We start from the raw sequence: 17126 nt of genomic DNA on the forward strand, positions 1-17126 counted from the left end.
AAAGCAACCACCCAAATGTGTTACCTTACTTACCCAGGAGACCCAGGTCCGCTTCTGCTCAGTTATGCGCGTTTCCTATTCTTGAGATAAGTTATTAAAGGGTTATTTTGCCTTCCCAGCAGCCCCACTGGCCATCACTCTCAGTGCTCCCACTGCTGCTGCAAAATATATGAGAAGTCTCTTCATAAATCTGATAACAGTGGGCAAGAAGCTGTTCTTAATCTGTTGGTACAAGCTTTCAAAATTTTGTATCTTTTGCCTCATGGAAGAGGGTTGGAGAGAGTACAACAGGGGTGGAAGAGATCTTTGATTATGTTGACTGATTTCCCACATAGAAGGAGTTAATGGAAGGAAGACTGGTTTTTGTGATGGGCTAGGCTACATTCACAACCCAAAAATTTCTTACGATCTTGAGCAGAGCAGTTGTGATACCAATCTGTGATGGATTTCAGGTAAGATCCTTTCTAATCAAATGATGGGGCGTACTGAACAGATGAAACAGCTTCCTCCCATTCTGATCTATCAACAACCTCCACTGAGACAGTCCAGCCGGTTGTTTATACCACTAAATCGAGACAAAACAACTGCAGATACTGGAATGCAAAGTAGACAAACAGGAGAAAGGAAGAACACAGCCGTCCAGGCAGCACCAGGGGGTGGAAATGCCAATGTTTCAGGTAAAACCCTTTATTTTCAGGTTAAAGGGACAACCACGCCGTTTACAGCACACTCTCTGATGGTGTTACACTGACAATTAACCTCACCATTTATTCCATTGATCTGACAGTGTTACACTATTTCAGCCCATTGAAATTGTTGCACCGCATTTAGATAACTTAGAACATAGAACATAGAAAAATACAGCGCAGCACAGGCCCTTCGGCCCTCGATGTTGCGCCGATCCAAGCCCACCTAACCTACACTAGCCCACTTTCCTCCATATGCCTATCCAATGCCCGTTTAAATGCCCATAAAGAGGAGAGTCCACCACTGTTACTGGCAGGGCATTCCATGAACTCACGACTCGGTGAGTAAAGAATCTATCCCTAACATCTGTCCTATACCTACCACCCCTTAATTTAAAGCTATGCCCCCTCGTAATATTTGACTCCATACGTGGAAAAAGGTTCTCATGGTCAACCCTATTTAAACCTCTAATCATCTTCTACACCTATCAAGTCACCCCTAAACCTTTTTTCTCCAATGAAAACAGCCCCAAGTGCCTCAGCCTTTCCTCATACGATCTTCTTACCATACCAGGCAACATCCTGGTAAAAAGGAACATCCTGGTAAAATGTTACAATAACGTTACAATGCCACAAAATGCAATTTCGTTTCTGCCAATGATCTAAATGTGAGACATTCAACCTAGCTCTTTATATTGCAGAGGTCACTGCTGTTATACTGGGTCAGACTAGCCCACTGTTTTACGCCATTGACGTAGCACTGTTAGTCTCAGAGTTGCTCTTGAACCTGTTTGCACTACATAGATGGATTCCACCACAAGAGTCTAGCGCACTGCTGAGGCTATTTATTTCCTGTTTGCACATAGATATTACTTATCCTACTGTTTAGCAAAGACACAGATTAAGATTGGTCAACATCCAGACTTCATCTGATGGGTGACAGGTAACATACACACCACGCAAATGCCAGACAATGACCATGTCTAGTGAGAGAAAATCTAATCACTGTAACTTGGCATTACCATTACTCCATCCCGCGGCATCAACATCCTGCAGTTTATAAATGACGAGAAACTGACCTGGCCTGGTCACTTAAATACAACAGCAGACCAGATACTCGGAATACTGCAGTAAGTAACTCGCCTTTTGACTCCCTGAAGCTGTTCCACCATCTACAATGCATAAATCAGATATGTATATAGCACATGCAGACCCTTTGTTCCAACTCGTCCATGCCAAACAGACATCCAAAATTAATCTGGTCCCATTTGTCTGCATTTGGCCCACAGCCTTCCCATTCCCATTCAATCCAGATGCCTTTGCAATTATACCAGCATTCATCACTTCCCCGGACCGCTTGTTACACACATGAACAACCCTCTGTGTGAAAAAGTTGCCACTTAGGTACCTTTTAAATCTTTACCTGCTTACCTTAAATCTATGCCCTTGTGGTTTGTGCTCCCACAATCTGGAGATAAGACCTTCGATATTCACACTATCCATTCCTCTAATAATTTTACAAACTTCTATAAGGTCACACCTTATCCTCTGATACTCCAGGGAAAATAGCCCCAATCCATTCAAACTCTCTGTTCAAACCTCTCCGTTCAAACCCTGAAACCCTTGTAAATATATTCTGAACCCTTTCAAGTTTCACAACATCTTTCATATAGCTGTGAGACCAGAATGGGATGCAATATTCCAAAAGTGGGATTGTCCTTTAAGCTGCAATATGATCTCCCAACTCAATATTCAATGCACTGACATAAAGGCAAGTGTACCAAACACCTTCTTCACTATTCTGTCTACATGTGTCTTCACCTTCCAGGAACTATCAACCTGTACTCTAAGGTCTCCTGATTTGGCAACATTCTCCAGGAACTTACTATTAAGTGTATAAGTCCTGCCCTGTTTTGCCTTCCCAAAATGCAGCACCTCACATTTATCTAAATTAAACTCCATCTTGCACTGTTCGGAACATCTGTTCAAGTCGCATTGTACTTCTTGGCTATCCACTACACCACCAATTCTGATGGAAATCTGCATACATGCTAACTATACCTCTTATATTCACTTCCAAATCATTGATGTAAATGACAAAAAGCATTGGACCTATACCAATACTTCTGGTACGCTGCTGGTCACTGGTCTCCAGTCCAAAAAGCAACCCTCCATCACCACTCTCTTCAAGCCTGTTACATTTCCAAATGGTTAGCTCTCCCTTTACTCTATGCGATCTAACCTTGCCGACCAGTCCACCATGCAGAGCCTTGTCAAATGCCTTACTGAAGTCCTTATAGACCACATTCACCACTCTGCCTTCATCAATCTGCTTCATCACTTCCTCCAAAAAAAGACAATCAATTTAGGGAGACATGATTTCACATGTACAAAGCCAGGTTAACTATTCTCAATTAATTCTTGCCTTTCCAAATACATGGTAGTCTTGCCTGTCAGAATGCCCTCCAACACTGATGTCAGGCTCACGGTCTAAAGTTCACTGGCTTTTACTTGCCACATTTCTTGAATACTGCCACCACGTCAGCCAGCCTCCAGTCTTTCAGCATCTCACTTGTGGTTACCGATAGCACAAATATCCCAGCAAGGGATCCAGCAATTACTTCCCCAGCATCTCACAGAGTTCGAGGGTACACCTGATCAGTTATCCACTTCCATGCATTTTAAAATATCTAGCACCTCCTCCTCTGTAATATGGACACGTTTAAGATATTTCGATTTTATTCACCAATTTCTGTAGCTTCCATATCCTTCTCCACTGTAAGCACTGATACAAAATCCACGTTTAGTATCCCACCCATCTCCTGTGGTTCCACGCATAGATGGCCTTGCTGATCTTTAGGGCCCCTGTTCTCCCCCCCGTTACTCTATTGTCCTTAATGTATTTGTGGAATCCTTTTGCATTCTTATCCCTAATTGCCAAATCTATCTCATGTCCCATCTTGATTTCCTTGTGTATATTCCTCCTGCCCTGATAATTTCCAGACATTCACATGATCCTTGCTGTCTATACCTGATATATGCTTCATTCTTTTTTTTAACTGGCGATTCAATTTCTCTAGTTATTCAGCATGCCCTACAACTACCAACCCAATTCTTCACACTTACAGGAACATACTACCTCTGGGCTCTCTTTAACACATCTGGATGAGTGTAGTTGCAAAAACACTCAAAAAGCTTGATACCATCCAGGGCAAAGCAGCCCATTTAATCGATACTATATCCAGAAACATGAAATCCTTCACCACTGGTGCTCAGAATCAGCAGTATACTGCCTACTGCAAGCACTGAAGAAATTCACCAAGGATCCTTAGACAGCATCTTCCAAACCGACAACCCCATCTCGAAGGACGAGGCAAGAATTTAAATGGGAACATCATCAGCTGGAAGTTCCCCTCCAAGCCTAATCATCCTGAAGTAACAAAACACTGCACAGCAGTGGAATAGGACCTTCAGCCCACGATGGCCTGAACATGATGCCAAATTAAATTAATCCTCACTGCACACCCTTTATCCTTATCTCTTTATTCATTGCATATCCAAATGTCGCTCACAAACCACACTGCAAATTGGAGGAATAACACCTCACCTTTCGCCTGGACAGCCTACATTGAGTTCTCTAATTTCAAATAACCCCCGTCATACCCCCTGACTCCCTTCCCAGCTCCTCCCCCTCTCTTCCACTGCTCCCTGCCTCCAACTAGATTCCTCTCATTGAACAATAAGTTGATAGCTCAACTTGTCTTCACCTATCCCCATTTCACCAAATTGCACCCTTCACTACCTTTATCTACAGCTCTCCCCACACCCCACCCCCTAGTTCTGAAGAAGAGTTACACCAGAAACATCCATTCATCCATCCCTTGATGCTGCCTGCCTTGCTGTGTTCAACCAGCCTCCTGCCTGTCTACTTTGGATTCTCGTATCTGCTGTTGTTTTGTCTCCAACCAATCCTGTCATCCCAGGAGTCGATTTGGAGAGTGTTCATTACACCTCCTCAACTGCAAGCACATCTTTTCTCAAATAAAGTGAACAAATCTGCAGGCAATGTTCCAGGTGGCGCCTCACCATTGTCTGATATAATTGCAACAAGAAATCCTTAGTCCAGTACTCAAACCATCTCACTCTGAAGGTACTGCCTGCTGCACCTGCGGGTAGGTTAATTTCAGGGAATGGTGCAAAAGGACACTAGGATCACATTGCAAATTCCCCTCACTCAATTTGCCGCCTCTCAGATAATAATCTTCCTACAAACTTTTGCTGCCAAAACATTTAAGCTCACATTAGCCACATTATACTGCATCTGTCATGTATTCGCCCACTCACCCAGCTGTCCACATCATACTGCAACATCTCTGCATCTGACTCACAGCTCACCTTTCCATCCAGCTTTGTATCATCTGCAAATTTTGAGATTTTATATTCAGTTCCCTCATCAAAATCATTAACATATATTGTGCATTTTGGGTCGAGTTGCAAAGCCCTGTTTGCCCAACTTGTCACTGTCTGCCATTCGAAAATGACATTTTATTCTGACTTTTTGTATCTTGTCTTAAATTAACTTGCTATCCACCTCAATACACTATCCTCAATCTCATGCATTTTACTTTTCCACATCAATCTTTTAGATGGGACTTTATGGAAAGAATCTTGAAATCAAAATAAACCAGATCCACTGTGTCCTCCAATCAAATCTATTGGTTACATTCTGGAAGGATTTCTGTCGATTTGTCCAGCATGATTTCACTTTAGCAATTCTATGCTGACTGAATCACATTCCCCAGTGTTTTCTACCTTCCCTCCGATAATGATCTTCGAGCATTTTCCACTAGTGACATCTAACACGCTGGTCTATGATCCCTGTTTTCTCTCGAGCTCAGTCGGGTTACATTCAGGATCCTCCAATCTGTAGGAACAAAAACAGAATTTGCTGGAAATCTCAGCAAATCTGGCAGCATTGGTGGAGAGAAATCAGAATTAACATTTTTTGTTGAGTGACACAACAGTTCCGAGGAAGGGTCACTCAACATGAAAACTTTACTCTGATGTCTCTCCACAGATGCTGCCAGACCTGCTGAGCTTTTCTCGCTCTTTCTGTTTTTATTTTTGATTGATGACATCTGCAGTTCATTTTCTTTTCTTTCTTCAACTTGTAGGAACTGTTCTACAGACTAAAACCTCATGCAAAATAACTACTGATGTATCTATTATTTCTTGGATTACTTCCTTCAGTAAAGAGCAACCTCGATTATCCAAAAATTGATTGTCTGAATGTCGGATTTTCGAAATTGGATTGCAAGGTCCCGATGCTTGGTTAAACAGTTTTCTCCAATATTCGCTTATCCAAACAGCCGAATATCCAAACAAAATACTACACCCCAGCACCACCACCCGCACCCCCCGCCCCCATCCAGATAATCGAGGTTCCTCTGTGATTGGGATGGAAATTATCAGATGTAGGCCCTTTTTCGACTTCAATACCATTAATGTCTCACACACAATTTCTCTACAAATGCATATTTTGTTTCAATTTCACCCTTTCAATCAACTATGGGCTCAGTCTCATTTCCCTATTTCATGTATTCCTTGTTCCACATTACAAATTCACCCGTTTTTAACTGTAAGTTTCGACCAACAGTAGTTTTTAATCTCTTTCTCCTTACATGCCCATAGAAATTGCTACAGCAAACTTACTTTCATTCCCTATTTTCCCCTTCTTAATCAAACCCTAAAACCTCTGTAGCTAATTTCTAAACTGTTCCTGACCCTCAGGACTATTGCTTTCCTTTGCCAATTTGTATGCCTGGCTTTTGCATCTCATACCCTCTACCTTCCCCATCAGCCATGTTTTGGCCGCTGTTCATTTTGTTGTCTTGCACCAGACAGGGAAAATTTAACACTTTTTTGTGTTTCACTCATTTGTTCTTGGAATGTTTGCTATTGCCTCTCAACTTTCATTCCTTTCTGTAAAGATGGCAGATGGAGGAGTTTATGTTGCAGCTGTATGGAGTGCTGGTGAAGCCGCAATTTGAGTACTATGTGCAGTTTTGGCTCCTTACCTGAGAAAGGGCATACTGGCACTAGAGTGGGTGCAGAGGACGTTCACTAGGTTGATTCCAAAGCTGAGGGGGCTGGCTTATGAGGAGAGACTGAGCAGACATGGAGTATATTCATTGGAATTTAGAGGAATGAGGAGGGATATTCTCGGCACATATAAAATTATGAAGGGAATGGATAAGATAGAAGTAGAGACAACGTCTCCACTAGGCCAGGAAACTAGGACAAGAGGGTACAGCTTCAAAATTAGCGGGAGCAGACTTAGGTCTGTACTGAACTTTTTCTCCCAGCGGGTTGTGAACCTATGGAATTCCCTGCTCAGTGAAGTAGTTGTGGCTTCCTCAGTAATTGCTTTTCTCGCTAAGACAGATAATTTTGTCAACAGTAAAGGAATTAAGGGTCATGGTGAGAAGTGGGTAAGTGGAGCTGGGTCCATGAAAAGATCAGCCCTGATCTGATTGAATGGCGGAGCAGGCTCGAAAGGCCGGGCGGCCTACTGCTGCTCTTTGTTCTTATGTCCATATATAAGCTTTCCCAATCCATCCTCGCCAAACTCATGGCTAATTCCATTATCATTTCCCTGATTAAGATTCAGGAGCATAGTCTCAAAATCAACTCCCTCACATTCCAACTTGATGATGTATGCACCCGTATGCGTGTGCATCTGGACCAGATCGATGGCGGTGGTACAAGAATATCACTCACCACCACCTTCCCAAGGAGACTGAGGAGTGGGCAAGAAGTCCTCGCTTTAACATGAATGCCCTGATCCTAGGAAAGAATGAAATGACTATAGGGAGGCTACTTGTGAAATCAGCCCTGCATCCTTATGGAACATTCTTCAGATAGTCACACATCTGCTTTGCAGAATTTTCTTTTCTCTCTGCCTTATCCTTCTGTGATCCAAGTCCACATGAGGTATTCCTGCACTCTATTATTTTACCATTTAATTTCAGGTCTGTTTGTTCAGAAGACTGTAAGTAATATCAATCTAATTACGTCCTTGGAGGATTTGGTTGCGACGTATATCGACACTTTGAGCTGGTGACAGTTTCAAATCAAGTTTGGAATATTTGATACAGAAAATGAAGTATCGCTTCAGTCTGGTACCAATACTCGCTGATGTTGATGTGATTTTCTGCCCTGTGCTTGTTGTTGTTGCAGTGTCTGGTAAGTAATATCTGTCGACGTTTGTCTAACTGGTCAATCATTTCTGTTTTGAATGTAATCAATAATCTGGGCATAAATGGTGCTCAAAACAATGCCATTAATGAGAAGTATTACTCTTCCTAAACTGTTCATTCAATCTTCAACATTTTTCAATATCAGCTGTGAACAAATTGTGAACCTTGTCAAATGTAATGGTATGAAATGGATTAAATGTTCAAAGAGTGGAAACACTCGATGGTGATTGATTAGACAAAGAAATATGAAACTTTGTGAATAGAGCCAACACGTAACATGTTACTTTACTAACTGAAGGCAAAAGATTGGGGTCTTGAATGATAAAGAATCATGATTTGAGTTTATAATTCTGGGAGTATTGGCAATTGCTTCATTGTTTGGGTGATTATGCTGAAAAGCAATTTAGACTGGTTGGCGATTCCTGCCTTGGGTGACCGATGTCAGTGAAGTTAACACCATAAAGTACTTCATCTTAATCTTATCCAGGTTCTCCAGACTCTAGTCTTGACAGCTGATGTTCCTATCTTCTTACATATAAGAAAAAGGTATTCACAATAATTTATTCCCTTTTGAGTCATGGATGTTGCTGGCTGGCCATTTATTGCCCATCCATACTTGCCATTTAGAAGGTACTGATAAACTGCATTCTTGAACCACAACAGGTCATGAGCTGTAGATAGACCTACAATTGAGAATTCCAGGATTTTAATCCACCTACAGAGAAGGAAGAGTGATTTATTTCTAAGTTAAGATGGTGAGTGGTTTGATCATGGACTTGCAGGTGTTTGCATTCACATGTTCCTGCTGCCCTCATGGCTCCAGACTGAAGTGTTCGTGGGTGGTGCTGCCTCTGAATGCAAAACATATCTTTCTGCATGATATTTCGTACATAGTACACACTGCAGTTACAACATGTTGGTGATGGAAGGTGTGAATGTTTGTGGACGTGCTGCCGGATAAGGAGTCTACTTTATCTTGGTTGATGTCAATCTTCTTCAGTGTTTCGGAGCTGCAAATATCCAGGCAAGTTGTTTATGTTTGATCATACTCCTGCATTGTAGATGTTAGCCAGGCATTGGGAGCGAGGAAGTGAGTTGCTCAATGCAGTATTCTAAGCTGTTTATTTGGTGTTGCAGCCGTTGTATTTTCCAGTGTGTCCAGTTGAGTTGACAGTAGTGAATTCAGTGATGGTAATGCGATTATAGAGTCATAAAGTTATGGAGACATAGAGGATGGAAACAAAGCCTTCAATCCAACTCGGACATGCTGACATAATATCCTGGAAGAATCTAGTCCCTTTTTCCAGCTTTTGCCTATATCCCTCTAATCCCTTCCTCTTCATGGAGCCATCCAGATGCCTTATAAATGTTGTAATTGCACCAGTCAACATCTCTGCCTCTGGCAGTTCATTCCATACGTGTACCACACTCTGTGTGAAAATGTTGCCTCGTTGATTCCTTTTAAATATTTTCCCTCTCACAATAAACCTATGCCTTCAAGTTTCAGACTCTCCCACCCCGGGGATAACACCTTATCTATTTATCCTATGATTGTACAAATCTCAGGAAAGTCACCCATCAGCCTGTCATGTTCCAGCCCAAGTCTATTCAGCCTCAACTTTTCACGTAAACCCTCCAACCCTGGCAACATCCTTGTAAACATTTTCTGAACCCTTTAATTCTTCATAACATCCTTCCTATAGGAGGGAGGACAAAGAACTGCCCACAATATTCCAAACGTAGCCTAACCAATGTCCTATACCGCTGCAAAATGGCATCTCAATTTCTGTACTTGATGTATCGACCAATAAAGGCAAAATCGTCTCTAATTGGAGATGGTCATTGTGTGGTTCCAAGTCTCTTTGCACCTTAGATTTCGAAATTTTCTCTCTATTCAGAAAATAGTCCATGCCTCTATTCTTTCTACCAAAGGGAATGACCTCACACTTTCACACATGGTACTCCGTCTGCCACTTATTTACTCACTCTCCTAACTTGTCCAAATTCCGCTGCATCCTCCCCAGCTTCTCAAAGCCATTGTCCTTCTATCTATCTTTGTATCATCTGCAAACTTAGCCAGAATGCCCTCAGTTTCTTCATCTCGATCGTTAATGCACAAAGTGAAAAGATGTGATCCCAACACTGAGCCTTGCAGAACACCACTTTCCTCTGACTGCCAGTCTGAGAACGACCCATTCATCCCCACTCTCTGCTTTCTACCAGACAGCCAATCTTCTATCCATGTTAGCACTTTGCCTCTAACACCATGGGCCCTTATCTTACTCGGTAGTCTCATGTGCAGCACCTTGCCAAAGGCTGTCTTGAAGTCCAGGTTGACAACATCCATTGTCTTTCCTCAGTCTTACCTGTTCATTAGTTTCTTAAATAATTCTAATAGATTTGTCAGCCACGACCTTCCCTTGATGAAACCATGTTGACTGTGCTCTATTTTACTACACACCTCCAAGTATTCAGAAATCTCATCCTTCACAATGGATTCCAGAATCTTACCCACAACCAAGTTCAGACTAATCGGTCTGTAATTTCCTGTCTTTTGAGTTACTCGCTTTTTAAACAGGTGTGTAAGATTAGTGATTTTCCAATCTTCTGGGGCCCACCCTGGTTCCAGCAATTCCTGAAAGATCATCACTAATGGCTGCATTATCTCTTCAGCTATCTCCCTTAGAACTCTGGGGCGTAGTCCATCAGGTAGACAAGATATATCAGGAGACAGAAAGATGAACATGAACAGCAAAATGACAGTGATCATGGACGATTTCAATATACAGGTGGACTGTGAATATTAGGTTGGTAGTTGGTTGCAAGAAAATGAATTTGCGAAATGCCCACGACATGGCCTTTTGGAGCAGCTTGCGGTGGAGCCCACTTGGGAAAAGATTTTAGTGTTGTATAATTTGACAGATTTGAAAAGGGATCAGATTCAGGTCAGTTAGCCACCTTCAAGGCATTCAGTTTGTCTCGCTCCTTCTCTTTAGTGATGGCAGCGATAATCAGCTCTTCTCCCTCATTCTCTTGAAATTTTGGGAAATTACTCATGTCTTCCATCTTGGGGAACCTGGTGCTAAATCATTCGGAGACGACCTGATTCTGAATCAGGATTTCGTAAGTAGCAGAGCAGATTCCTCGCTGCGATCTATTGAAAGTCATCCCTTGAGCCAACCTTTTGTGAAAAAAGAAATTACAAGATAATACATTGCTTGGAAAGGGTGGACGCTAGGAATTTTTTTTCATTAGGCGAGGATACTAGGATCTGTGGAGACAGCCTTAGAATTAGAGGGGGTTTATTCAGAACAGAAATGCGGAGACATTTCTTCAGCCAGAGAGTGGTGGGCATGTGGAATTCATTGCTGCAGAGTGCAGTGGCGGCCTGGACGATAAATATATTTAAGGCAGAGATTGATAAGTTCTTGGTGTCACAAGGAATTAAGGGCTACGGGGAGAATGGTGGTAAGTGGAGTTGAAATGCCCATCAGCCATGATTGAATAGTGGAATGGACTTGATTGGCCGAATGGCCTTACTTCCACTCCTATGTCTTATGGTCTTGTGGTCTTATCATGAAGACTGACCTGAAATAATTGTTCAGTTCCTCAGTCCTTTCATTGTTCCCCACTGCAGTCTCTCCAGCGCCATTTTCCAGCAGCTCAATGTCCATTTTTGCTTCTTTTTGCCCCTATATAACTAAAGAACTCATACAATCTTCCTTTATATTACTGGCTGTCTTATCCTAATATTTGATCTTCTCACTTTTTTTTCTTTTTTGTTGCCCTCTGTAGGCCTTTGTAAGATTCCTAATCCTCTGGTTTTCCCCCATAATTTTCAAATATGCTTTCCCTTTTGTTTCTATGCTATCCCTGACTTCTCTTGTCAGCCATGGTTACCTCATCCTCCCTGTACCATACTTCTTTTTCCTCGGGATGAATCTCTGCTGTTTCTCCTGAATTACTCCCTGAAACTCCTGCCATTGCGGTTCCACTGTATTCTCTGCTAGGCTCCTCTCCCAGTCAATTCTACCCAGCTCCTCAATCATTGTTGCCTTTATTCAGCTGTAATACCATTAGCTCTGATTCTAACTCCTCCCTCGAAAATTGCAGAATAAATTCAATCATATTTTGATCACATCCTCTGAAGCGTTCCTTCACCTTAATCTCCGTGATCAAATCTGTCTCATTGCACACGACTAAATGCACCATTGCCTGTTCCGAGTGGGCTCCACCACAGGCTGCTCGAAAAAGCCATCTTGTGGACATTTCACAAATTCCTTTTCTTACAGTCTACGATGAACCTGATTTTCCCGTTCCACCTGCAGATTGAGATCCCCCATGATCACTGTCACTTTGCCTTTTATACACATCTTTCTGTCTCCTGGTGTATCTTGTATCCCAGCTCCTTGTTTTATCAATGTCAGTGGTACGTACGTAGACCACGATTACTGGATGTTTCCCCTCCCACTCCACATTCCTCTGAAGCCAAACCCAAGCACCAGGCAGGCAACACAACCTTCAGGCCTCTCGACCCTGTTCACAGAGAACAGTGTCTGTGCCTCCAGCGATACTATCCCCAATTACAACAATATTTCTCTCATCTCCTCCCACTTGAATGGCTCCCTGTACCACGTGTTGTTGTCAGTTGCCTCATCCTCTCTCCTGTCCCCATTTGCGTCCACAGGGAGAAAAACTTTTGAACCTTTTGGACAAGGACAGCGGCTGAGGCTCCTGCATCTCCACCTCCTGAACCCCTCTACCTGTTTCACCTGGAGTCACACTCTCCTGTCCATGACCACTGGCTGAATCAAGTTAGTTCGTCTAAGGAGTGTGACTGTCTCCTGAAAAACAGCATCTGTGTAACTCTCGTCCTCCCTGATGTGTTACAATATTTGAAGCTCAGACTCTAACTCTTCGACTCTGAGCCAGAGTTCCTCCAGGAACCAACATTTGCCACAGACATGGTCACTGGGAACCACAATGGGGTCAACCAGCTTCCCCAACATACGGAAACAACGCATCACCTGACCCTCCATTCTTATTTTATTTAAATGGTTTTGAAATTTTGTTCTAAATTTTTAACTCTTTGTGTATCTCTGCTTACTCAAGTTCTAACCGATAAATATGTTTCAGAGAGGTTCTGGAGCTGGGATGAATAACTTCTATGAACCACAACCATTTTCCTGTATTCCAGGTATGAATATAACCAGCGTAGAGTTTGTTTGCGGATCACCCCATTGATTCTAGTTTTGTGTTGGCCCTTGATGCCATACTTTGTCAAATGCAGCCTTCATGTCAAAGGTTGTCACTCTCACCTCACATTTGGAATTAAGCTAATAATCCATGCTTGAAGCAAGGCTGGAATGAAGTCAGGAGCTGAATGGCCCTGGTAGATCAATGCCGAGCATCAGTGTGCGAGTTATGTGTTGCTTGATTACACTGTTGATTACATCTTCTATCACTTTTGAGAATAGACTGATTGGGCTGTGAATGGCTGGGTTGGATTTTTTCTGCTTTTTGCATGCATGACTCACCAGGTCAATTTTCGACATGGTCAAGTAGATGTCAGCGTTTGAACTGAACTGGAACAGCTTAGTGATGATTAGGTTGTGATACATAAGACTGCTGGAATGTCATTCATGACCTATATTCTTTGCAGGATGTAGTGCTTACAACATTTTTTGATAGTGGGTGCAGTGAATTAAATTGGCTGAAGACATCCGTAATGCTGGGGTCCTCGAGAGCAGGCCAAGATTGATCATCTACTTGGCATTTCTTGATACACATTGTTGTGAATACTTCAGACTTGTCTTCTACACTGATGTGCTGGGCTCGTCCATCATTGAGGATGGGGATATTTGTGCAGACTCTGTGAGTTGGTAATTTTCCATTACAATTCACGGTGGCTCAGTGGTTAGCACTGCTCCCTCACAGCACTAGGGACCTGGGTTCGATTGTACCCTTGGGTGACTTTCCTGTGTGGATTTGGTACATTCTTCCCGCGTCTGCATAGATTTCCTCCGCCTGCTCCGGTTTCCTCCCATAATCCAAAGATGTGCATGGTTAGGTGAATTGGCCATGCAAAATTGCACATAGTGTTCAGGGATGTATGGGTTAGGTGCAATAGTCAGGAGTAAATGTTGAGTAATAGAGTAGGGGAATCGGTTTGATGGGTTACTCTTTGGAGGATCAGTGTGGAGTTGTTGGGCTGAAGGGCCTGTTTCCACTGTAGGGATTCTGGAGAGATTCTATAAAAAACACATATGGTATAACTCTGCAGAGCTTTTATCTGTGCCATTGGTTTTGGGATTGCTCAGCTCTTTCTCACACTTGCTGCTTTTGCTGTTTTGCACACCATTAATGCCGATGTCAACTTCGCCAGGTTTTTTTTATTTATGCCGGGTACTGCTCCTGGCATGCCTTCTGTCGGTCTCCATTCAAATCGATCAATCCCCTGATTTGATGGTAATGGTTGGGTGGAGTATATGCTGGGCCATGAAGTTGCAGTTGGTGTTAGAGTATGATTCAGCTCCTGTTGGCTCACAGCGCCCAGACGTGAGTTGCTAGTTTGAAGTCTGTCTCATTTAGCATGATGATGGTTCCACATAACACACTGGAGGGTATTCTCATTGTGAAGGTGGAACTTGGTTTCCACAAGGACCTCACGGTGTTCACTCTTATAGATACTATTATGGACAAATAAATCTGCAGCCAGCAGTTTTGAAAGAATAAGGTCATGTATGTTTTTCTTTCCTGTTGGTTCCTTCACCATCCACTGCAGATGCAGTTGAGCAGCTGTGCCCTTTTGGACCCAAACAGTTACTCTTTTGTGATGTGCATTGACGTTCCCCAGCCAGACTGCATTTTGTGCACTGCTACCTTCAGTGTTTGCTTCAAGTGTTAATCATTTTGAGGGGATACTGATTCACTAGCTGACAGAACAGTATATGGTAAACAGCAAGATGTTTCCTGCCCATTTTTAATATGATTCCATAAGACTTCAAGACAGTCAGTGTCAACATCAAGGACTTCTTTCCTGACTGTATATCAGTGTCATACCTCTGATTGATGTGTTGCTGGTCAGACAGGACAGAACCTGGAATGATGATTGTGATATCTGAGACATTACCTGCAATACAAAATCTGAGGAGTAATCAGACATTTTTTTGAGATTAATATTACTTCAATTTCTTACAATTGGATTACAAAAGTGTTTTATTTCAAAAATGTTGCTTATAAAAACACACATAGAAATATTTGTAATTATCAATTTTTTGATGCAGAAAATTCAACACTAGATCTGATCAAACTCATGTACTAAATCTATTCACCTGGTTTTATGTATTTATTACAGTTAATGTGTTGGCGATTGTAATCCTTTCCCGGGGAAGCTGCGGTTTATCTAAGTGTATCACCCGGTACCTGGTAGCCATGGCGGCAGCAGATCTCCTCGTTGTCATCACTGATGGGATGCTGAGATGGCTTATTATGTATTTCCCAGTGTCTTTCCTGGATATTACACATGTCTGTAGTCTGATTATGGTGTCCATTCCTGCAACCATAATGAATTCTGTCTGGTTGACTGTTGCTTTCACCTTTGATCGATTTGTGGCTATTTGCTGCCATAAGTTTAAACCAAAATATTGTACCGAGAAAACTGCAGCCATGATTATTGGAACAGTGAGTGTGCTGAGCTGTTTGGAAAGCATTCCTTGGTTTTTCCAATTCTAATACAAATACATCTTCAATAAGCTGCCATGGTTTTGCATCACAAAACCAGAGTTTTTCACTTCAATCTACTGGATGTTATATGGTGTACTCCATCGCCTTTTATCTCCTTTACTGCCATTTGCTATTATTCCTTTTTTGAACACTCTGACTGTCAGACATGTTTTAGTAGCAAGCAAAGCCCGCAGGAGACTCCAGAAGAACAGTGATAGGGAGAGACCCCATGAACCAGAGATGGGCAAACGCAGAAAATCTATCATTTTACTATTTGCTGTCTCAGGCAGCTTCATTCTTTTATGGGCCCCTTATGTGGTATGTTTCCTACATCAACGAATTGCATTAATACATGGTTATTCTCCACTGCCCCCAACCGCAGGTACCATCGGATACCTTGTCTCTCTCCTCACGACTTGTACAAACACTTGCATATACACGGTGACCCAAAGGCAATTCCGAGAGCAACTGAAAACAGTTGTGAAACTCCCTCTCACTCTGATTCTCAGAATCATCAAATGAAGCAGTTTGCCTGCATTAGAATTCAATTCCATCCCGAAATCATCTTACATCCGAGCTGATCGTCTGTGAGTTCGCACACCATGGAGCAGTGTTTTGTCCATAAATCAGAGATGAAAGAAAATCTTCATTGATTTTTTACTTTCAAGAACTTATCAATTTCCCCTCTGGATTATTCTAGTGTCGACATCCACCATCCTGTCTGGCAGGCCAGACCATATTGCATCCACTCAGTGAGCAAATATTTTGATTTCTCGCTCTCTTCTATTTCACCGTCCAATAACTTCCCACTTGGGTTTCTGGTTACTACAATACGTCAGTATGAACATTTTCTTCTCATTGATGATATAATAGACTTGCCTGCTTCTGTTCAATTTCTCTTCACCGACCCTGTGAAGGAGTCTACTTCTGCAGCCTCACTACTTAACTGAAATTCCTCATCTCTCGTAGAAGCAATAACTCCCCTCCACAACCTCACAGAGTCTTTAAACGTAAATCTTGCGATGAACTGAACACTGCATCCTGAGATACAATGAGAAGTAACTCAAGTGGATGTAATGGTGGTAAACCTCCAAAATTCCTTAGATTCATGAGAAGTCCCAGAGGATTAGAGAGCTACCAGTGTACAATTTTAATTTTGAAAGGGAAGGAGATGTAAAAAATGCACTTATAGGCTGGATGTGCTTTGATTTGTGCATATATTTCTACAAATCACATTGCATGAATACTACAATATTGCACATTAGAGCGCAGTACAGGCCCTTCAGCCCTCAATGTTGCACTGAGCTGTGGAACTACTCAGAAGTCTATCTATCCTACACTATTCCATTTTCATCCATGTGTTTATCCAATAAACATTTAAATGCCCTTAAACTTGGGAGTCAACTATGTTGCAGGCAGTGTGTTCCATGACCCTACTACTCTCTGAGTAAAGAAA

The sequence above is a fragment of the Hemiscyllium ocellatum genome, chromosome 17, assembly GCF_020745735.1.
Source record: "Hemiscyllium ocellatum isolate sHemOce1 chromosome 17, sHemOce1.pat.X.cur, whole genome shotgun sequence".
Lineage (NCBI taxonomy): Eukaryota > Metazoa > Chordata > Chondrichthyes > Orectolobiformes > Hemiscylliidae > Hemiscyllium > Hemiscyllium ocellatum.